Source organism: Phocoena sinus, chromosome 14, assembly GCF_008692025.1.
Source record: "Phocoena sinus isolate mPhoSin1 chromosome 14, mPhoSin1.pri, whole genome shotgun sequence".
Classification (NCBI taxonomy): Eukaryota; Metazoa; Chordata; class Mammalia; order Artiodactyla; family Phocoenidae; genus Phocoena; species Phocoena sinus.
In genome coordinates this window covers 62,210,548-62,227,963 of record NC_045776.1, presented here as the reverse complement: position 1 = coordinate 62,227,963, position 17,416 = coordinate 62,210,548, and positions in this window count along the sequence as shown.

Genomic DNA, 17,416 nt, shown 5'->3' with positions numbered 1-17,416 from the left:
CAGGATGCAAAGCAGGAGGGAGTCAGGAGCGTTCCCCTGACAACGAAGAAAGAACTTTGGAGAAGCGTGGGATCACTCTGCTTCACTCGGTTTGGGGACAAGAGCCCCAATCTCCTAAGTGCCTGAGGCTAGGGTAAACTCAAGGTGAAAATAAGAGCTGCCGCCCCCCCAGGAAGCTGATCGAGCTTTAGCATGAGGCTGAGCTGTCTGCCAGGGTCCCATGAAGGCACAGATTGAGATTAGGGCTTCTAGGATGAGGCAGGTCTGGATTTGAGTCTCATTTCTACAACTTCTAACTTCTGACCCTAACCCTAACCACCCTGAATCCTCCCCCTTGCGATGTCGGAGTCGACGGGTTCTGTGACTGTGGGAAGAGGAGCGCTGGGAGGGGCCATCATGGAGGAGGCACTGAGGATGCTCCCAGCCATGAAGAGAGAAGACCCCTTCCTGCCACATTTGCCTCCAAGACAACCAGCTCTGTCACCATGTTCCTTCCTCTCCTCATTGCTAACCTGCCAAGCACAGCCTGTCCTTCCTGCCTTCTGAGGTCTGAAACATACCCTCCGGAGGACTGGAGCTGTGACGCCTGCAGGCCCTGGAGTGAGGGACGGGGACAGGGCAGGAGGGGTGGGAAGACGGCACCGATGCCCATGACCAGGGTGCTCGGCTTCCACAATCCTGCAGGGAAGGCCAACCGGAGCTGTCCCCATGGGAGGACCAGCCTGACATGGAGAAGACGGCCTGGTGTGTGAGCTGCCAAAACGTCCCTGGATTCCTGGCCCCGTGAGGCCAAGGAGGACTGACTCGCACAGATTTGCCCCCCAGGAAGGTGTTCAGGTGCAGCCAATGAAACACCCTGTTGGCTGCGAGATTCCATGGAGCATCAAGGCACATTGCAAGTTGGTCTCAGACCCTGCTTTGCCCTTTCCAGACCCTGACTTCTGTTCATCAACCCAGACTCAGTTCACCTTGCCTGCAGCCCTGCAGGTGGCTATGGCAACCAGTACTGCTCCACCAGCTGCCTGGAAACTGGCCCAAGCTCACTCTTATCAGCAACCCCCTTCCTTCCGATCAGGATTCACGTGAGCCCTACTGAAGGTGGGGGAGCCCTCCCTGGCCCCAGCTCAGCGCGGTAAGCCATGTCTTCCACCCCAGTTGACACTGGCTCACCTGCATTGCCTCCAAGGCTCAGGCACAACACGCTGAAACCTAAAGCACTTACATTTCCAGGTAAGAGAGAAGCAGGCCGCCACATGCTGTGGTTGGTTTTAAAGGCCATTGCTGCCAATAGAGCTTGTCAGAGGAGGCCCTGAACCCTGGGATCTGGTCCTGAAGAAGACCAGTGAGGCTGTAGCTGTCCTGCTGTCTGGTCACTCGCCAAGAGAGCCACCCCATCCTGCTCAGACCAAGAGCAGCTACAAGTGCAAGTCCCAATTTTCATCACATGGTTCTTCCAGAGGAAGACACGAGGAAGAAGTAGAAAATTAGGTCAGGCTGGGAGACAGGCAAGATATTCCAGCTAAGAACATCCAAGGTGCCACGAAGAGAACACAGGAAATAGCACAGAGGGAGAAACCTGTGAAAACCAAAAGAGCAGACCTGGAAGCCTGTTAGATGCTGGACAGAGACCTCAGCAGCTACCCCTCTGGGAGGGACAGCCCTTGGAACGGGAAAACTGCCTTCCCTTCCATCTCAGTATACAAGATTTACTCATTTTTCATTCAAAAAAAATTTTTTTTTTTTTTTTTCTGGTACACAGGCCTCTCACTGTTGCGGCCTCTCCCGTTGCGGAGCACAGGCTCCGGACACGCAGGCTCAGCGGCCATGGCTCACAGGCCCAGCCGCTCCACGGCATGTGGGATCTTCCCGGACCGGGGCACAAACCTGCGTCCCCTGCATCGGCAGGCAGACTCTCAACCACTGTGCCACCAGGGAAGACCTCAACAAATGTTTTGAGTAGCTACTGTGTGTAGTACTTTGAGTTTAGGCACAATTATTAAATATATGTGTGTTACATGTAAAAGTAAATATACATATATGTACTGTTAAATATGTACATTGGTCATTCGTCATTATCAAACGCATTTACACATTTTTGTGAGTTATTCTGTGAAATAAAATTCTTCATTAACTAACCCACATGCTTACAACACAGGAAAAACAATGCTCATAACAATGATATTAAGGCACAGTAAGATGTAAATATTAATGGTACCTAAAGACTATCAAAGGAAGATATAACACCTTATATTTTAATGCATTATATGCATTACATATTAGTCTGCTCAGGTCACTATAACAAAGTATCACAGACTGGCTCAAACAACAAATTTACTTTCTCTCAGTTCTAGAGGCTGGAAGTTCAAGATCAAGGTGCCATCGGTGCTGGTTTCTGGTGAGACCTCCTTTCCTGGCTTGTAGATGGCTGCCTTCTTGCTGTGTCCTCACGTGGCCTGCCCTCTGTGTGGATGGGGAGAAAGACCTTTGGTGTCTCTTCCTCTTATAAGAACACGAGTCCTATTGGAGTAAGGTCTGGCTCTTATGACCTTATTAACCTTAATTATCTCCCTAAAGACCCTATCTCCAAATACAGTGACATTGGGGATTAGCACTTCAACATATGAATTCAGGGGGACATGATTCAGTCCATAACACATAATACAAGGAAAGTCATAATCTATTCTATACAAAGCATACATGGGAAGGAAATTCATATCTATGATGTGCCATTTATAAGATAGGTTTAATTATGGCCAACTTATCCAAGGTGATAAAATTAGTAAAGCAGAGAATTAGTGATCAAATATTGATCTGATTCCAAAATCTATGTTGTCTTCATTATACAAACTAGGATAGATTTATTGTAAAAACAGTGGCAATTCTTCTATCCCCTTTGCAACATGACTTTGAAGCTCTTCTTTTCAGGAGGTAGAGACTATTCCCCCATCCCTTGAATCTGAGTCATTAAGACTTACTGTGGTCAATAGAATGTGGGAGAAGTGATGATGTGCCAGTTTCCAACTTAGGGCCAAAAAACCTTGTGTACTTTTGCTCCATCTCAGAACAGTGTCATTGCCTTGTGAACAAGCCCAAGTAGCCTCTGGAAGATGGGAGACAGTGTGGAGGAGGGCCACGCTGAGGCCACCTGAAGCCACCCTAGACCAGCCTACAGTCAGCCAACCACAACATCCGAGAGTCCAGCCAAGACCTGAGGTCCATCTCTGACCCATAACTGACTGCAAACTCATGGTGGAGCAGGAGGACTCCTCTACAACACATACTTATTGTTTTAAGACACTGAGTTTGGGTGTGTGTGGGGGTTGTCATGCATCAGTAGCTAACTGATACACAGTCTGCCTTTCGTTGAATTCTAATTCCCTAATATTGCCGCAGGGTTATAATATATGGTGCCTTTCTGTTAGCCAGTGTATATACATAATTATAGTTATAATGTATTGCATTCCCCAACCTCTAGGCCTGTGAGACATGATTGTTAGGGCTGCTCACATAAGCACAGTATTTACCTATTGCTAGGATGGAGGGTCTCCAGAAAACAGAATCATCGATGGATACAACTTACTCTGACAATGCTTCCTGAAAGTCAGTCAAAATTTTAGCTGCCTTCTAAGTAACATGTTACAGTCCTGGAGCTCACATTCCAGGGCTTTCTCCTCCTCCAGGTCCACCATCAGAAAGTAGCCACAGTAAAGCAGAGACTAACAAGGCACAGCACCCAGCCCCAGAAAATCGAGGGCCATATACAGCAGTGGAACATCTGATATCACGGTCCTGTGTTGCATCCCTTTAGAAGTGGACAGTACAGACTTGGTGGGAGATAAGGACAATCATCCAGAACCTGAGCCGAGCTGTAGTTCTAGCTCTGCCCCCACCAGCTCTGTGACCAAGGGCACCCCACTCTAAGTTCTTTGAAGCTTAAAAATGAAATGGTTGAACTTTTCTAGGGACTTTTTCTATTTTAATGTGCTATAGTTTCTAAGTCTTTATTCTAAATTGTCTTTTAAAAATATTTAAATTTTCCACCAAACTTCCCTATTTCACAAAAGTTCTCTTTGTTGCCTCCTGTATTTTTCTTGCACAAATAAAAGGGTGAACATCTATGGGTTGCTTACAACAGACACCACTGCAAACCCTTCACAAGACCTATTTTCTTTAGTCCTCACAACAACCCTAGGAGATCAATCCTATCATTATTGTTTCCATGTTATAGGTGAGGAAACTGAGGCTTAGAGAACAAAGTAATTTGTCCAAGTTCTCAAGACCACTAAGTTGCACAAATGCATTTTTAAACCAATTAGCATGACTCTAGACCCCAAAATTCACCACTGTGTTGTACCAACCCTCTCTCCATATTGCCCCCATTCAAGCCACCCCATAAACATGCAGGCTGTACCTTGGGCAATTATTTGTCTATTATTTTATAACGTAAGTAGAGGAAACAAGGAAAATGGAAAATTTCAGTAGAAAGTCTCTTTCTTATATGGCTGGAAGGAGATACAGTAAGAAAAGATGATTAATGAGCAATGGGATAACCAGTCCTCAAGCTCTAAAAACAATACCCAGGTAACGATCCATATTTTTTGTTCATGACCTTTGCTCTATCAAATATTTATATACATTTAAACATCATTCTTAACCACATTAGAAAAAATGATATACTTATAACTCATCTGACAATGAACGCTTGGGGACAGAGAAAAATTGCACCCTGGCACCAGGCACAGTATCTGGTACATAGATCCCAGTGAGTGCTGGTTTGATGAATGGTTCTTTAACAATGTTCTTCACCTGACAATAGGGAGACTGTGCATAACTACAGCTTCTGCAGCACTCTTCTTATTCCCAATCTTCAGGGCCTCTAGACCCACAGCTAGCGTGGGAACTTTTCCACTTACGAAAAGAATTTACCAAACGTTGACCATTGTCACTGCCACCACCCTGCTGCCAAGGCCAGAGTTCCCCACACTTTTGTAGTTTTTTTTTTTAATGGATTTTATTTATTTATTGGATGCATTGTGTCTTCCGTTGCTGCACGCCGGCTTTCTCTAGTTGCCACGAGTGGGGGCTACGCTTCGTTGCGGTGCGAGGGCTTCTCATTGCGGTGGCTTCTCTTGTTGTGGAACACGGGCTCTAGGCATGCGGGCTTCAGTAGTTGTGGCTCGTGGGCTCTAGAGCGCAGGCTCAGTAGTTGTGGCACACGGACTTAGTTGCTCTGAGACATGTAGGATCTTCCTGGACCAGGGCTAGAACCCGTGTCCCCTGCATTGGCAGGCAGATTCTTAACCACTGTGCCACCAGAGAAGCCAACCCCCACACTTTTGGTTGATGGTCCCTGCATTTGGTTGCCATTGATAATTAAGATTTATGGAGTTCCCATATTCACTCCTCATTCCTTATTTTACTGTTAAAAAAATCATTGGAAATTTTATAACTATAAGCCTTTGGGGTACACAGTATATAAATAGATATAGTTCCTGCCAAAGTGAATATTCTAAATCCTCAGTACAGAGTCCATGAGGGAAGACAAGTTTTAGTCAGAACCCTCAAGGCAGGTGTCCCGCGTGAGTGAGGGTGGACAGTTTGCTACTGTATGAAAGTGCATGTCCTCCCACACACTGGCTGCCGGGCAACCCCAGACACTCCCCTCTCAAACTTGGCAGGACATCTGTTTGTGAAATCAAGGACAAAGATCAGGTCCACACAAGACAATGGTTCTCAGTGATTCTAAATTACACCAAATTGGGGTAATTATGAAGCCAAATTATTTTCCATTGTCTGAAGGGAGTTAGAGGGTTTGGAGAGAATAAGACAAGAAGGAAATTGGTTATTCCAAAAGTTATTTTGCCATTATTCCAAGAGTTTCATCTGGAGAACTTGACTCATACAAAGCAAGAATAAGTGTTTCTCAATGAAGTTGTGAACGCACTTGGAGAGGCGGGCGGCACTAGGCGCTGAGTTAAAACACCCTCATCCCCAATTATACGAATATGTTAGTTTTCTGCCAAAATGTTCACCTTCTTTTGGCCCTGGCCTGGGTGTAGAAGTGCTGAAATGCATCCCCATAAACCTTAGCTTCTATGCAGTGGGGATGTTGATCGTTCACTTTCCGCTTTATCCAAATGTATAAAATGAAAAGAGATCCCTGTCCTTCCCATAACTCAACACTTGGTTGATTCAGCCTAGTTTCAGAATCAACTATGAACATAACCAAAATGAGCAGATTTTGCTTTGCTAAGATTACAGTTTGAACTAATACAGAACCATATGCATTGAAATAAGAAAAGTACTCTCAGTTCTGGATCCAACGATACCAGTCTCTTCCATTCTCTGGGTTTGTGATTTATACTCAGTGAAGACCTTATATTTTGCATGTGTTTTCTTTCAAATGATAATATTTCCCATACTTTTCAAAGATTTTTCCTTTAAAATGAATCACAAGTCTCAACCTATCAAATTCAGATTTTACGATTTTATATTCAACATTTAAGAGCTCTAAAACATATTCTGCTCTAGAACCACACTCAGACATGCCTCTACCAGCCTCCATTCCTTAGTTGTTTTTTTTTTTAACGTTTTTTTTTTTTTTTTTTTTTTTTTTTTTTTTTTGTGGTACGCGGGCCTCTCACTGTTGTGGCCTCTCCCATTGCGGAGCACAGGCTCCGGACGCGCAGGCTCAGCGGCCATGGATCACGGGCCCAGCCGCTCCGCGGCATGTGGGATCTTCCCGGACCGGGGCACGAACCTGTGTCCCCTGCATCGGCAGGCGGACTCTCAACCACCGTGCCACCAGGGAAGCCCCTCCTTAGTTGTTTTTAAATCTAGTTCTCTTTGCAATCTCCTCTTAGTCATCAGTGCTTTCCGTTTTTAAATCATTGTTGAGAATTTCTAGCAATAAGTGAAATTCTCAGAGAGAAATTTACTTCTAGTGTAGGTTATCTATTGCTGTGTAACAAACCATCCCAAATTTAGGGGCTGAAAACAAAAGGAGTCCTTTATTTGCTCATAGTCTTGCAACATGAGCAGGCATAGTGGGGACTCACCTTTGCTCTTCTGGCGTCAGAGTCTCTTGACTGGGCCTGTAGCGGCCGCTCCAGAAACAGCTCACTCCCATGGCTGGCGGGTCAGTGCTGGCTGTGGGGAAGTCAGAGGGGCCATGGCGAGGGGCCTCACTTTTCCTTCACATTGGCCTCTTCAAGTAACCGCCGGAGCCTCCCTCCTCCCAGCATAACGGCTTTCTCAAAAGGCAAGAAGCTGAAGCTGCAGGTATTCTTTAAATATTAACTCCAAAATTCCGAAACTCCCTTCTTCCATATTTTTATTGGTCAAAGCAGTCACAGGCCCACCCCAGAATCCAGGACAAAGACATAAGCTCCCCATGAGAGAAGCACTGTGTGCCCATGGGGAAGAAAGGACTTTTTAAGGTTATTTTTGGACACTAGCTCCCTCTAGCCACAACAATCCAAGTCCTTCTCATACAAAAAACACACTAACCCCTCCCAAATCCCAGAAGTCTTGCCCTCATGAGGCGTGAACTCTAATTCCAGGATCTTATGATCCAAATCTCAAGATAAATCTCTTCCTTTGTGGTTCCTTGGATGCAACTTCTTGGGTAGTTTATCTTAATTTGAAGACCTGAGAGCTAAGGAGACAAACTGTAAATTTCCCAATGTGAGAAAGGCAGAGGGTGTCCCATTCCAAAGGGGACAGGGGGAGGGAGGAAGCACATAGTCCAGAGCCACCCTGAAATCCATCTGGACGCACGGCACCAGTTCCTTGATTAGGACCCAGTGCTGCCGCCCAGGGGTGGTTTTCTGTCATCCTTGGCTCCATTCTCTGAATCATCCTTCCTTTCCCATGAGAAATGGCCCATGCTGTAGCCGAGAAATTTCTCAGCCTGCTTCCTGCTGATACGAGCTTGAGAGCCCAGAGTCCCCTTTTTATTATAAACTGTATAAATTTTCCCTTTCAGTCCAAGATGATACAATTTCTTCGAAACATTTGTTCATTTTTTATGTATAAAATTAGACAAAAGTCACAACCACACTCCACTAGACAGAGGCCATGCCACATTTTTTTTCTGAGAAAGGTGCTTTTTCTACCTTGAGCTCCATGTAAGACTGATATGGAAGAAAGACCTTGAGATTCTTAGAAGCCCATTTGTCTAGCTGACAGCTGTACAGGAATGCCCTTGATATTCTTAGAACTTTTGTGCAGTGTAAAGGCACCACTTTAAGTCTCTTGTGTCTGATCTAAGGCTACTTGACTCTGAAGGTATGTTATGCTGGAGGTGCTCTGGATTTTACCTCTTCCTTAAGGCCATTTATTACTTACAGAGTATCTTGCTATCTGGAGAGGCTGAGCATGAGAAATTGTTTTATTTCCAACATGATAAATCCTGGCTCATTTATATTTCTTCTAAACTCTGCTTGAAAGGTAAACAGTTGCCTCTGCCCATCTAGCTATCCCTGTACTTTATTACAAACAGCTGAAAGGAGCCAGTCAGCGTTTTCAAATTCCTCCTTAGATCCATGAGCTCACTCAGTATCTATTCTAACTTCCTTGTTGCTGAGGCCCACAATTTCAGCAAATGTTCCACCACCATATCGCGTGGATCTCCTTTTCCCATTCTTCTTATAAAAATTTTCTCCCTGTCCTTCAAGCCTTCACTAATAGTCTCTTTGGAAGCTTTCAGCCCTCTGCCCACCACTCAGACCGAAAGCCACCTTTTTTAGGTTTCTGTGACTTGAGCACCCCGTGTTTAGCTATCAAATTCTTCAATCGGAGTTGGAAAGCCGTTATGAGTATTAAGGAGTATTATGATGTGTCGTAGTAAAACAGCCTACAAAATTGCAGAAAAAGCTGGAGAAGCAGGAATCTGAAGGGGAGTCGGAGACCAGAGTGAAGTCACAAGCAGTCCTCCTGAAGGCTGCCAGGGTGGGTCACCAAAGGGAACAGGCAACGAGTCTAGTACATGGTAAGCCTGGCCTCTGTATCTGGCCTGACCATGTGCCTGGATCACTGGGGGAGAGCCAGACCAGCAGTCAGGATGAAGGCCTGACACCAAGGGAGAGATAAGGCCAGGACGACCTTCAGAACAGTCCCTGCCTACTTCTCAATCCCATGTAACTTTCTCCTTTAGCCAACTCTGACCTGGAGTCACACAGTAAACGGGGTTCTGAAAGACACAGTTCCAATTTAGCCCAGTTGATGTAGTGCAAAACCACCACACTTCACTTTTAAAACCAAAGAGACCTGGATCTATGTCAAAGTTTCAAAATGTTCTCTGGACTATTCTGCATATCAAAAGTGTTCGCAGTGGTAACCAGTTTGTTTCTGTTTTTTCACTTCTGAAATGAGGTGATCCTTGGGAAAAAAGCCATCTTGACCAGCAGATGAGAAACACAAACTCTCTCGGATGTGCTGAAATGTGTGTAGAAAGTTGTCCTTCTTGAAATTTTGTCACTGCCATAAACTAAGCAAGACAACATTTTCATATGATGATCTTAGGCCAACTTATGCTTTTGTGGTCCTGTTTTTATATTATACAGCAATCTTACCAAAGGAAATTACAGTGAAGTGGGGTGACAAGACAGGAATGGTGCTAGTTATATTTTCATTATTCTTAAATGCAGGTTGGATCACAACACTTTCTCACCAAAAGTCTTTCAGTGACCACCCTCGCCTTCCGAGCTCTGTCCAGCCTTGACCTTCAGCCGCAGGTGTACAGCTCAGAACCGCTGGGCTCTCTTTGTGATCCAGGTCCCATGCTCTGTCCATGCTCCTTCCCCTTCCTGGTGCCCCTTCCCATCCTCTGCAACACCCCCACCCCATTTATTCAATGCACCCTTCTTTCTGCTTGGAAGTTTCCTACTCCTCATTCCAGATCCTGCGCCACATCACTTCCAGGAAGCTTTCCTGGATCCCACAGCCCTGTCTGGTCTGATTTACCCATATCTATTTCATGGTGCATGTTACATTCCAGTAGAGAGCAGACTCTGTCTGACTCAGACCTAGCTAATGAGTGCCATGGGGCAGATATAGGTCTTATTCTTCATTACAACTTCAGCCAGAGGACAAGACTGGCACACAGATCTTCATAAATACTGGTCAAGTATAAATGTTCTGATACGTGGGTAGTGGGAAGGACAAATAAATGAGTAAACAAGAAAATCGATGTATAAATGAGTAAGCATTTCCTCTGAGCCTTGCCCTGTGCCCTAACTGCCAAAAACACCAGCCAGAATTAATGTGAAACCCTGAGATGACCAGCAGAGCTGGGCTAAGGAGGAGGGCTCCATGACTACCCAGATTCCCTGAGCAGCAGTTCCTGGGAAATCAGGAGGGGCTGACAGGCAGACAATGACAATCTAATGGCAAAAGCCACAATTCTACCAGAAAGACAGATGTGTGAGTGTTTCCTTCCCACCCTGGATTACTTCTGTGCCATACAATAAATGTACTGCAATTGTCATCCATGGGGACTGAGCTGTTTCTTCCACACAGCTGGCCCCAGGGAGAGCTGCATTTCCTTAAATACACCCGTGAGAAGATGGGGCCTGTAGAATCTGACTCAGACGTGACTATCTACTGTACCCCTAGTCCCAGCCATGTACCCACACGCACAATGACACCCAAACACGTCCACACAGCGTGGTCCTCCCCCTACATCCACCCGGTCAAAAACTGGCAAACCAGAGGACGAAACCCAGAAAATTCTGATGCAGACAGAACTCCTAAGATCTTAAAGCCAGATGGGAAACTATGAGTCAAGACAAATACCACTCCTCACTACTGATTTTTTAAATTTATTGTAAATGCAACCTGCTATCACTGTGAGGAATAAAACCATTTAAAACCTGTATGAAATCAATAGAAAACTTATTTCATTACCTGCCTCCATAAACGATTATTCCCTGGTGTCCACCATTGCTGTGTGGCATCTTTCACCACACCCCATGTGTGTATTACATACACATAGATGTGTGTGTTGAGTGCAAACATAAGCAAATTGTATATACTGCTATGCAGCTTGCTCTTTCCGAATGTTACAGATTTACAGAATTCTTTTATTTTCATTCCCTTCCTTCACACCCTCTTCAGCACAGTCATACACTCACACAGACACACACAGACACACACACACACACACACACACACACACACACATGCATATGTTTAGTTTTTCCATTGCGTGCTTTACCAGTTTGGTGTTTTCTACATCTTGCTTTTCTGACACAACAATATCAGGACATATCAACTAGTTTAGCTGTAGTTCATTCTTTTTAACAGCTGGGTTATTCCATTCCAAAATGCCATAAATATTCTGTGATGTGGACACACCATAATTTAAAAAACCATTTCTCACTTGATGTACATTAATTTTCTGTTTGTTGTTACTGCAACCAATACTTCAATCGATACCTTAGATGTTAGATTGTTTTCTCAAAATGATGTAACAATTCTAATTTCCTCCAGCAACACATGTGACTGTCCTTTCCATATACTCCCAACAGGAATAGTAGTTATGACCATTTTTATTTTCACCAATCCAATTATGCCTTTATTTTCCACTTCCCTGACTGAGGCTGAACCAAACATTTTATATATTTACTGATTTCTTAGGTCTACTCCTCTGTGATTGGCCTGTTCACAATCTTTGACCTCCTTCTTATTACATTGTTTGTTTTTTTATTACCAGCTTGTAAGGTACTTTTATATATTTGTTCATCCAACTGTACTTATTAAATACATACTAGAGCAGGCACTCTTCCAGGCGCTGAAGAAACAGACAAAAACCCCTGCCTGTACGTGGCTTCCACTTGAATGTGGGAAGACAGACAGACAGATGGTCAGCAAATTACCTCATGTCTGATGGAGTCGTGATGCCGGAAAGGCAAGGCCAAGAAAGAGTTGGGAAATGCCCAAAGCAGTCTCTACCTGACTTAGGCTTTAAAAAATTTTTTATCTGAAATTATAATTTGTCATTTTACTTTATGGGATCTTTTTCCTTACAAATTTTAAAGAGGTCAGATGCTTTTTAAATATATTTATACCTTCCAGGTTTCTTAAATTGATTAAAAAAAAGCTAGCAAAGTAATTTCACACTTAACCGTTTTCTTGATTACTCCCAGATATTTATTATTCCACATAAACTTTATCATTATTTTATGCAATTCAAAAAAATTGGGACTTTAATTGGAATTACATTAAAGTTATTTATTAGTTTGGGGGTCACTGATAAGCTCACATTGTCTTCATATCTAAAAACACAGTAAATGTTTTTATGTTTTCATATCTTGCTTTATCCTTCAAAAAGATTTTATTTTCTTCATATAGCATCTATAAGTTAGTATTAAATTTAATTCCTAATCATTTCCTCATTTTTTATACTATGAATTGGAATTCTTTTTCCTATCTCAATTCATTACTTATTTTTGCTGGTTAACCAAAAAAGAAAAAAGTGTTCCATATTTATTTTTTATCCAATCACCTCACCAGAATTCCATAATAATTATGTAAGTTTTTATTATTGAATTTTCTCTGTATAAAATATCAGCAAAGGCAAACTACTGATATTTTATCTCTTCCAATACTTTACTATCTTCTCTTATCCCATTAACTAGGCCTATGGAAACAGCATGGGAATATAAAGAAGACAGTTGGCATCTTGTTCCCAAATGAGAAGTTGCAATTATTGTGCAAAGAGAAAGGTATGTTGGTGGAACCAAGACACAGATTATAAAGCTGTCTCTTAAGCCACACGTGTCACTTCAGCTCACATTTCATTGGCCAAAGCATGTCATGTGGCCAAGCTGGACTTCAGTAGATGGAAAATACATCCCTCTCTTAGAGAAGAGTGACTAGGGGGCACTGTAGAAAGGGTCCTTTGCGGGGCGGGGGCAGAAAATATTTTGAACAGTAATACAATCTACCACAATAGTCTATATCAGATAGCAAACTACAGCTGTAGCCAGATTCTATTTTTGCATGGCCTGTGAGCTAAAACTGGTCCTTATATTTTTAAATTGTTGGAAAGTGTTAAAGAAAAAGAAAAAAGGGAAAAAAAGGATCGTTCATAAAACATGAAAATTATATAAAATTCAAATGTTTGTGTCTATAAATAAAGTTTTATTTGAACACAGCCATGCTCATTCCTTTGTGTCTCCTGTGGCTGCGTTCACTTAACAACAGTAGTTGAGGTGAGTAGTTATGACCTACTTCAAAGCTACCAGCTGCTCCCTGCTGGTGGTCCTTCGTTCAGGGCCTTCTCTCCACATCCATTCCACCTCCTTCCCAGGCACCTCCCGTGAAAACCATATTATGTCCCCTGAGGTCCACTTCTCTCAGGACATAAGTAATGACATCAAACTGCAAACATTCCCATAGGGCATGCCACAACACCCATCATGGCTTGGAAGTAATGTGCCATTGCTTTAAGACCCTAGACACCATCTTATTACCACAGGGATCTGAGGTTGTCCAGTAACTACACACATATGTAAAGAGCATGTACACCTGCACGGAAAGAAGGGCCCATCCCCGAGTCAACACCACCAGCTATAGAGCTGGAACTTCAGAGATGCAGGGTTCAGTACCTCCAGACAACAATCCACAAACACATTTTGTCACCTGAGGTTACTCCATTGGACGTTAAAACATAAATGCTTCTTTGCTTTGTACCTTCAAATAAGAAAATCACCCCCCAGTGGTATGTGGAATTTCCATCGAAGTGTAGATCTTTGTCTGTGGCTGGCTGGGAACCTCTTTGTTTCCAGCTTAAGGAGTGCCTGACTAATCAAAGGTTAGTCAGAGATTTTGCAGAGACTGGAGCACACATGCCAACTTTATTATGGACATTCAGCAAAAGAAATACTTTCACACTAAAATTGATTACTTTGACAAATGTGCAGTACATCTTTTGCACAGAAACATAGAAAACTGACAAAGTGTGATGTATACTGATATCTTAGGAACTAGAAAAACAGAGCTGCCACCAGAGTGGTTACTGGATAATTCAAACAAAAGCACCCACAGATGAGAGGGGGTGAGATGAGGAGGCCACAGCACCTGCCCTTAAGGAGCTTATAACGGAGTCAAGAAAACTTCAGGCAAATCATCACAACACAGGGAGGTAAGTGCTGTGTCCCATGCGGCCGGGGTGCTCCCCTCCCTCCAGAAGGAAGGAGGTGGCCACATGGAAGCTTGCACAGGAGCAAGGAGAACGTGGGAAGAGAGCATTTCAGGGTGGGTGGAGCTGGGTGACTGTGCCAGCCCCAGGCCCCGGAAACTGGAGAGGGAAGAGAAGACACACCACAAAGGGCATTTCCATGGAGAAGCGCAGCTTTCATGCTATGGATCAGTAGTCTTGGAACATTTCTGCTCACGTGCCCACTGAAAGGACTTTGAAATCCTATATCCCCATGTGCATTTCTCATGGGACATCAAACATTTTTCATCATGTGCCTAAGGAACTGCAAAAGGTATAATTCCTGGCATATTGTACATATTGACATTAAAAAACCGTTACATCACTTATATCCAGGAATGTCTAAATGCTATACAATTTGATATCTACCCTGTGATCCCTTTTCAAAAATACATGAAAAATGTGTTCCTAAAAGTAAGAAATTTTACATCCTTTTTTTTGTCTTTGCACTTACTGAGGGTAACTTTTTTTTCCTTTGGGAAACACTTCATTGGATCCCTTGCTTATTTAATGAGAAGCCCAGGCCTGGGAGGGGCATGAGGATGAGACAGGTGGGGGTTAAGCTACTCTGCAGCCGTAGTTCTCAAAGCTTCAGGACATCAGGACCAGCTGGAGGGATTGTGAGACCCGGGTGGCTGGATCCCTGCGTCCCTGACACGTTTTCAGGTCATGCTCGTCTGAAGACCAGCTTTAGGAACCACTGCTCGACAAAACCAAGCAAAGAGGGGTTTTCTTGGACAGATTTTTTTTTTTTTTTGGTTGTTCAAGGAGATTTTCTGTTTTTCTCTTACCCACCGAGAATAAAAGGAATTTGGGGAGGCCAAGGATCCAAGCTGCAAAGAACGTAACATAAAGAATTCTACTCTGAGGGCTCAGCTCTGCACCAAGGTGGTGTCAGGCAGGGGAAGGAGAGACAAAGGGGTCTTTTGGGTAAAGGGGACCAGCCCTAGAACAGAAACTCCACAAAGGTTGCCACTTTGTTTGTTAATTGCAAACTGTCGGCACCCACAACATTGCTGGTCACACAGGAAGCTCTCAACAAATGAGTGAATAAATAGTGCAGCCTGGCTGATGAGCTGAGCTTTCCTGCTTCCATTCTGCTCTTCCCAAGCCTTGCGTCCCACACAGGAGCCTTGCACTGAGGGGTGAGGACTTGCTGCCCGCCCTCTGCTCCCAGCAGTGCAGGAGAGTTTGGCTCGAGACGGGCCGAGGCAAAGGTGAGATGCTGGAGGCAGCAGCTCAGAGCAAGTGGAGGCTGGCAGCAACCTTCGGAACACTGGTTACGAAATCCCACCAGGAACTGGGGAAGGAGCCAGACTTCTGACAGTATCGCAGAATGGTAGCTCAAGTAATTTATTTGTATATTTAATATTATTTAATATTTTATATTTGGACCAATCAAACATGTTTTAGGTATGAAAGATAGCTCATGGCCTAACAGAATGACACTGGAAGAGTATTTCACCTCCCTGGGCCTTGGTTTCCTTAACTGCAAATCAAAGTTTCTAAACCAAAGGACCTCTGGGTCCCTTTCCAGCTCTGAGGTCTGGGATGTGTGAGAGGTTTTTCATTAAAAGCAATAGTGATTGGCCCTGGGCATGTGGACTTGCTCTTAAGCAAAGCCAAATGCCTACTTTTTCCTTTTCAGGGGAAGATCCAAAACCAAAAGTGATTGACAGCATGCCCAAGCCAGAACCAGGCATTTACTAATTGGGGAACCATATTGTTCTTCCATATAAAGTAACACAGGTAGGTTGTGCTTTCTGATAGGAATAATCTCTCCCTGGTGAAGACAGGTAGTGCTAAGAGAAGCATTTCAGACAATTTGGCTAAGGGCAAAAGGAGCACCCTGGGATGCTGTGTAATTTAAGCATGAACACTCTCCAAACATCCTCTAAGAGCGGAAACTGCCCTAGTCCCAGCTGCAGACCACTCAGGCGCCATCCGTGATGTTGAGCTAAAGGATCAAAGAGCGTTCTTGTTACAGAACCACCTGTTGCTGTGTGATGAAAGCGAGACACAGACACACTGAGCTTCGCTGAGTGAAAGGGGGCACCAACAAAACACAAGTGAGCCCTGGACACGGGCTGAGATGCAGGTGCAGTGCTGGGAGGCTGGGCCGGTATGGCCGGGGGCACGCACCTGACCCCTCTGCAGACTCCTCCCAAGCCGGCTTCTTTTGGACCTGTGTGTCTGTGAAGGAAAACTTCCGTGTGACCCCTCCCCACCCCCCTCCCATCCCTGGGCCCTGAGACCCAGTAGTAGATCAGGGAGGAGGAGAGAGGGGGTTGGGCCCCCTCCCAGCTCCTCCCGTGGGGTGGTGACAGTCACCACATCCTCCGCTCTCCCCTCAGACCCAGGGCTGCAAACGCACAAGCAGGCATGTGTGTCCCCAGGGCCTGTGCTTCCCCGCGGTTCCCTACATGCTCTGTAAACAGTCCTTTCACTCAGTTCATCTCAAATAGCCCATTTGATGGAGGCTCCATTCCAGGACCACAACAGTTTCCCTGTCTAACGGAAGCTCCGTAATCTGGGAGGGATGTGGGAATACCAGAAAAGTTCAAGAAGAGGAGAGAATAAGTGGTTACTGGGATGAAGTGAGAGGTGGGACAGTGGAGGGCTCCTTGCCGAAAAGAAGGTGGGGAGACAGTCATCAGGCCTGGGCCCCTTGAAGACTGAGCCAGGGGGCAAGATGAGATGCAGATTGACATCCACTTGGCCTTGGGCAAGTCAGCCTCTCTGGGGTCAGTTTCATCCTCTAAGAAACAAGGAGGGCTCTAACTGGATTCCCTAGTGCCCATGCCGCTGCAGCTATGACCTACTCACACTTCACTGTATTCTGTGAAGTCCCCCACCCTGAGGGCAGTGCCCTGCACCTGGAGGGGCTCAGGAACAAATTTCAAAAATAGACACCGCCCTACATCTCCCTCCCCAAATCAATCAACGTGATCCTTCTTACACTCTTCAGTTCAGGGTGTGACTGGTACCCACCCCCTGCCCTGCCAGCACATACACACCAGTCAAAGAACAGGACACGACAAACAAAGGCCAGTCATGAAAGATTTGCTATGCAAGGCACTTTTTATTCTTTTTTTTTTTTTTTTTTGCGGTACGCGGGCCTGTCACTGTTGTGGCCTCTCCCGTTCGGAGCACAGGCTCTGGACGCACAGGCTCAGCGGCCATGGCTCACGG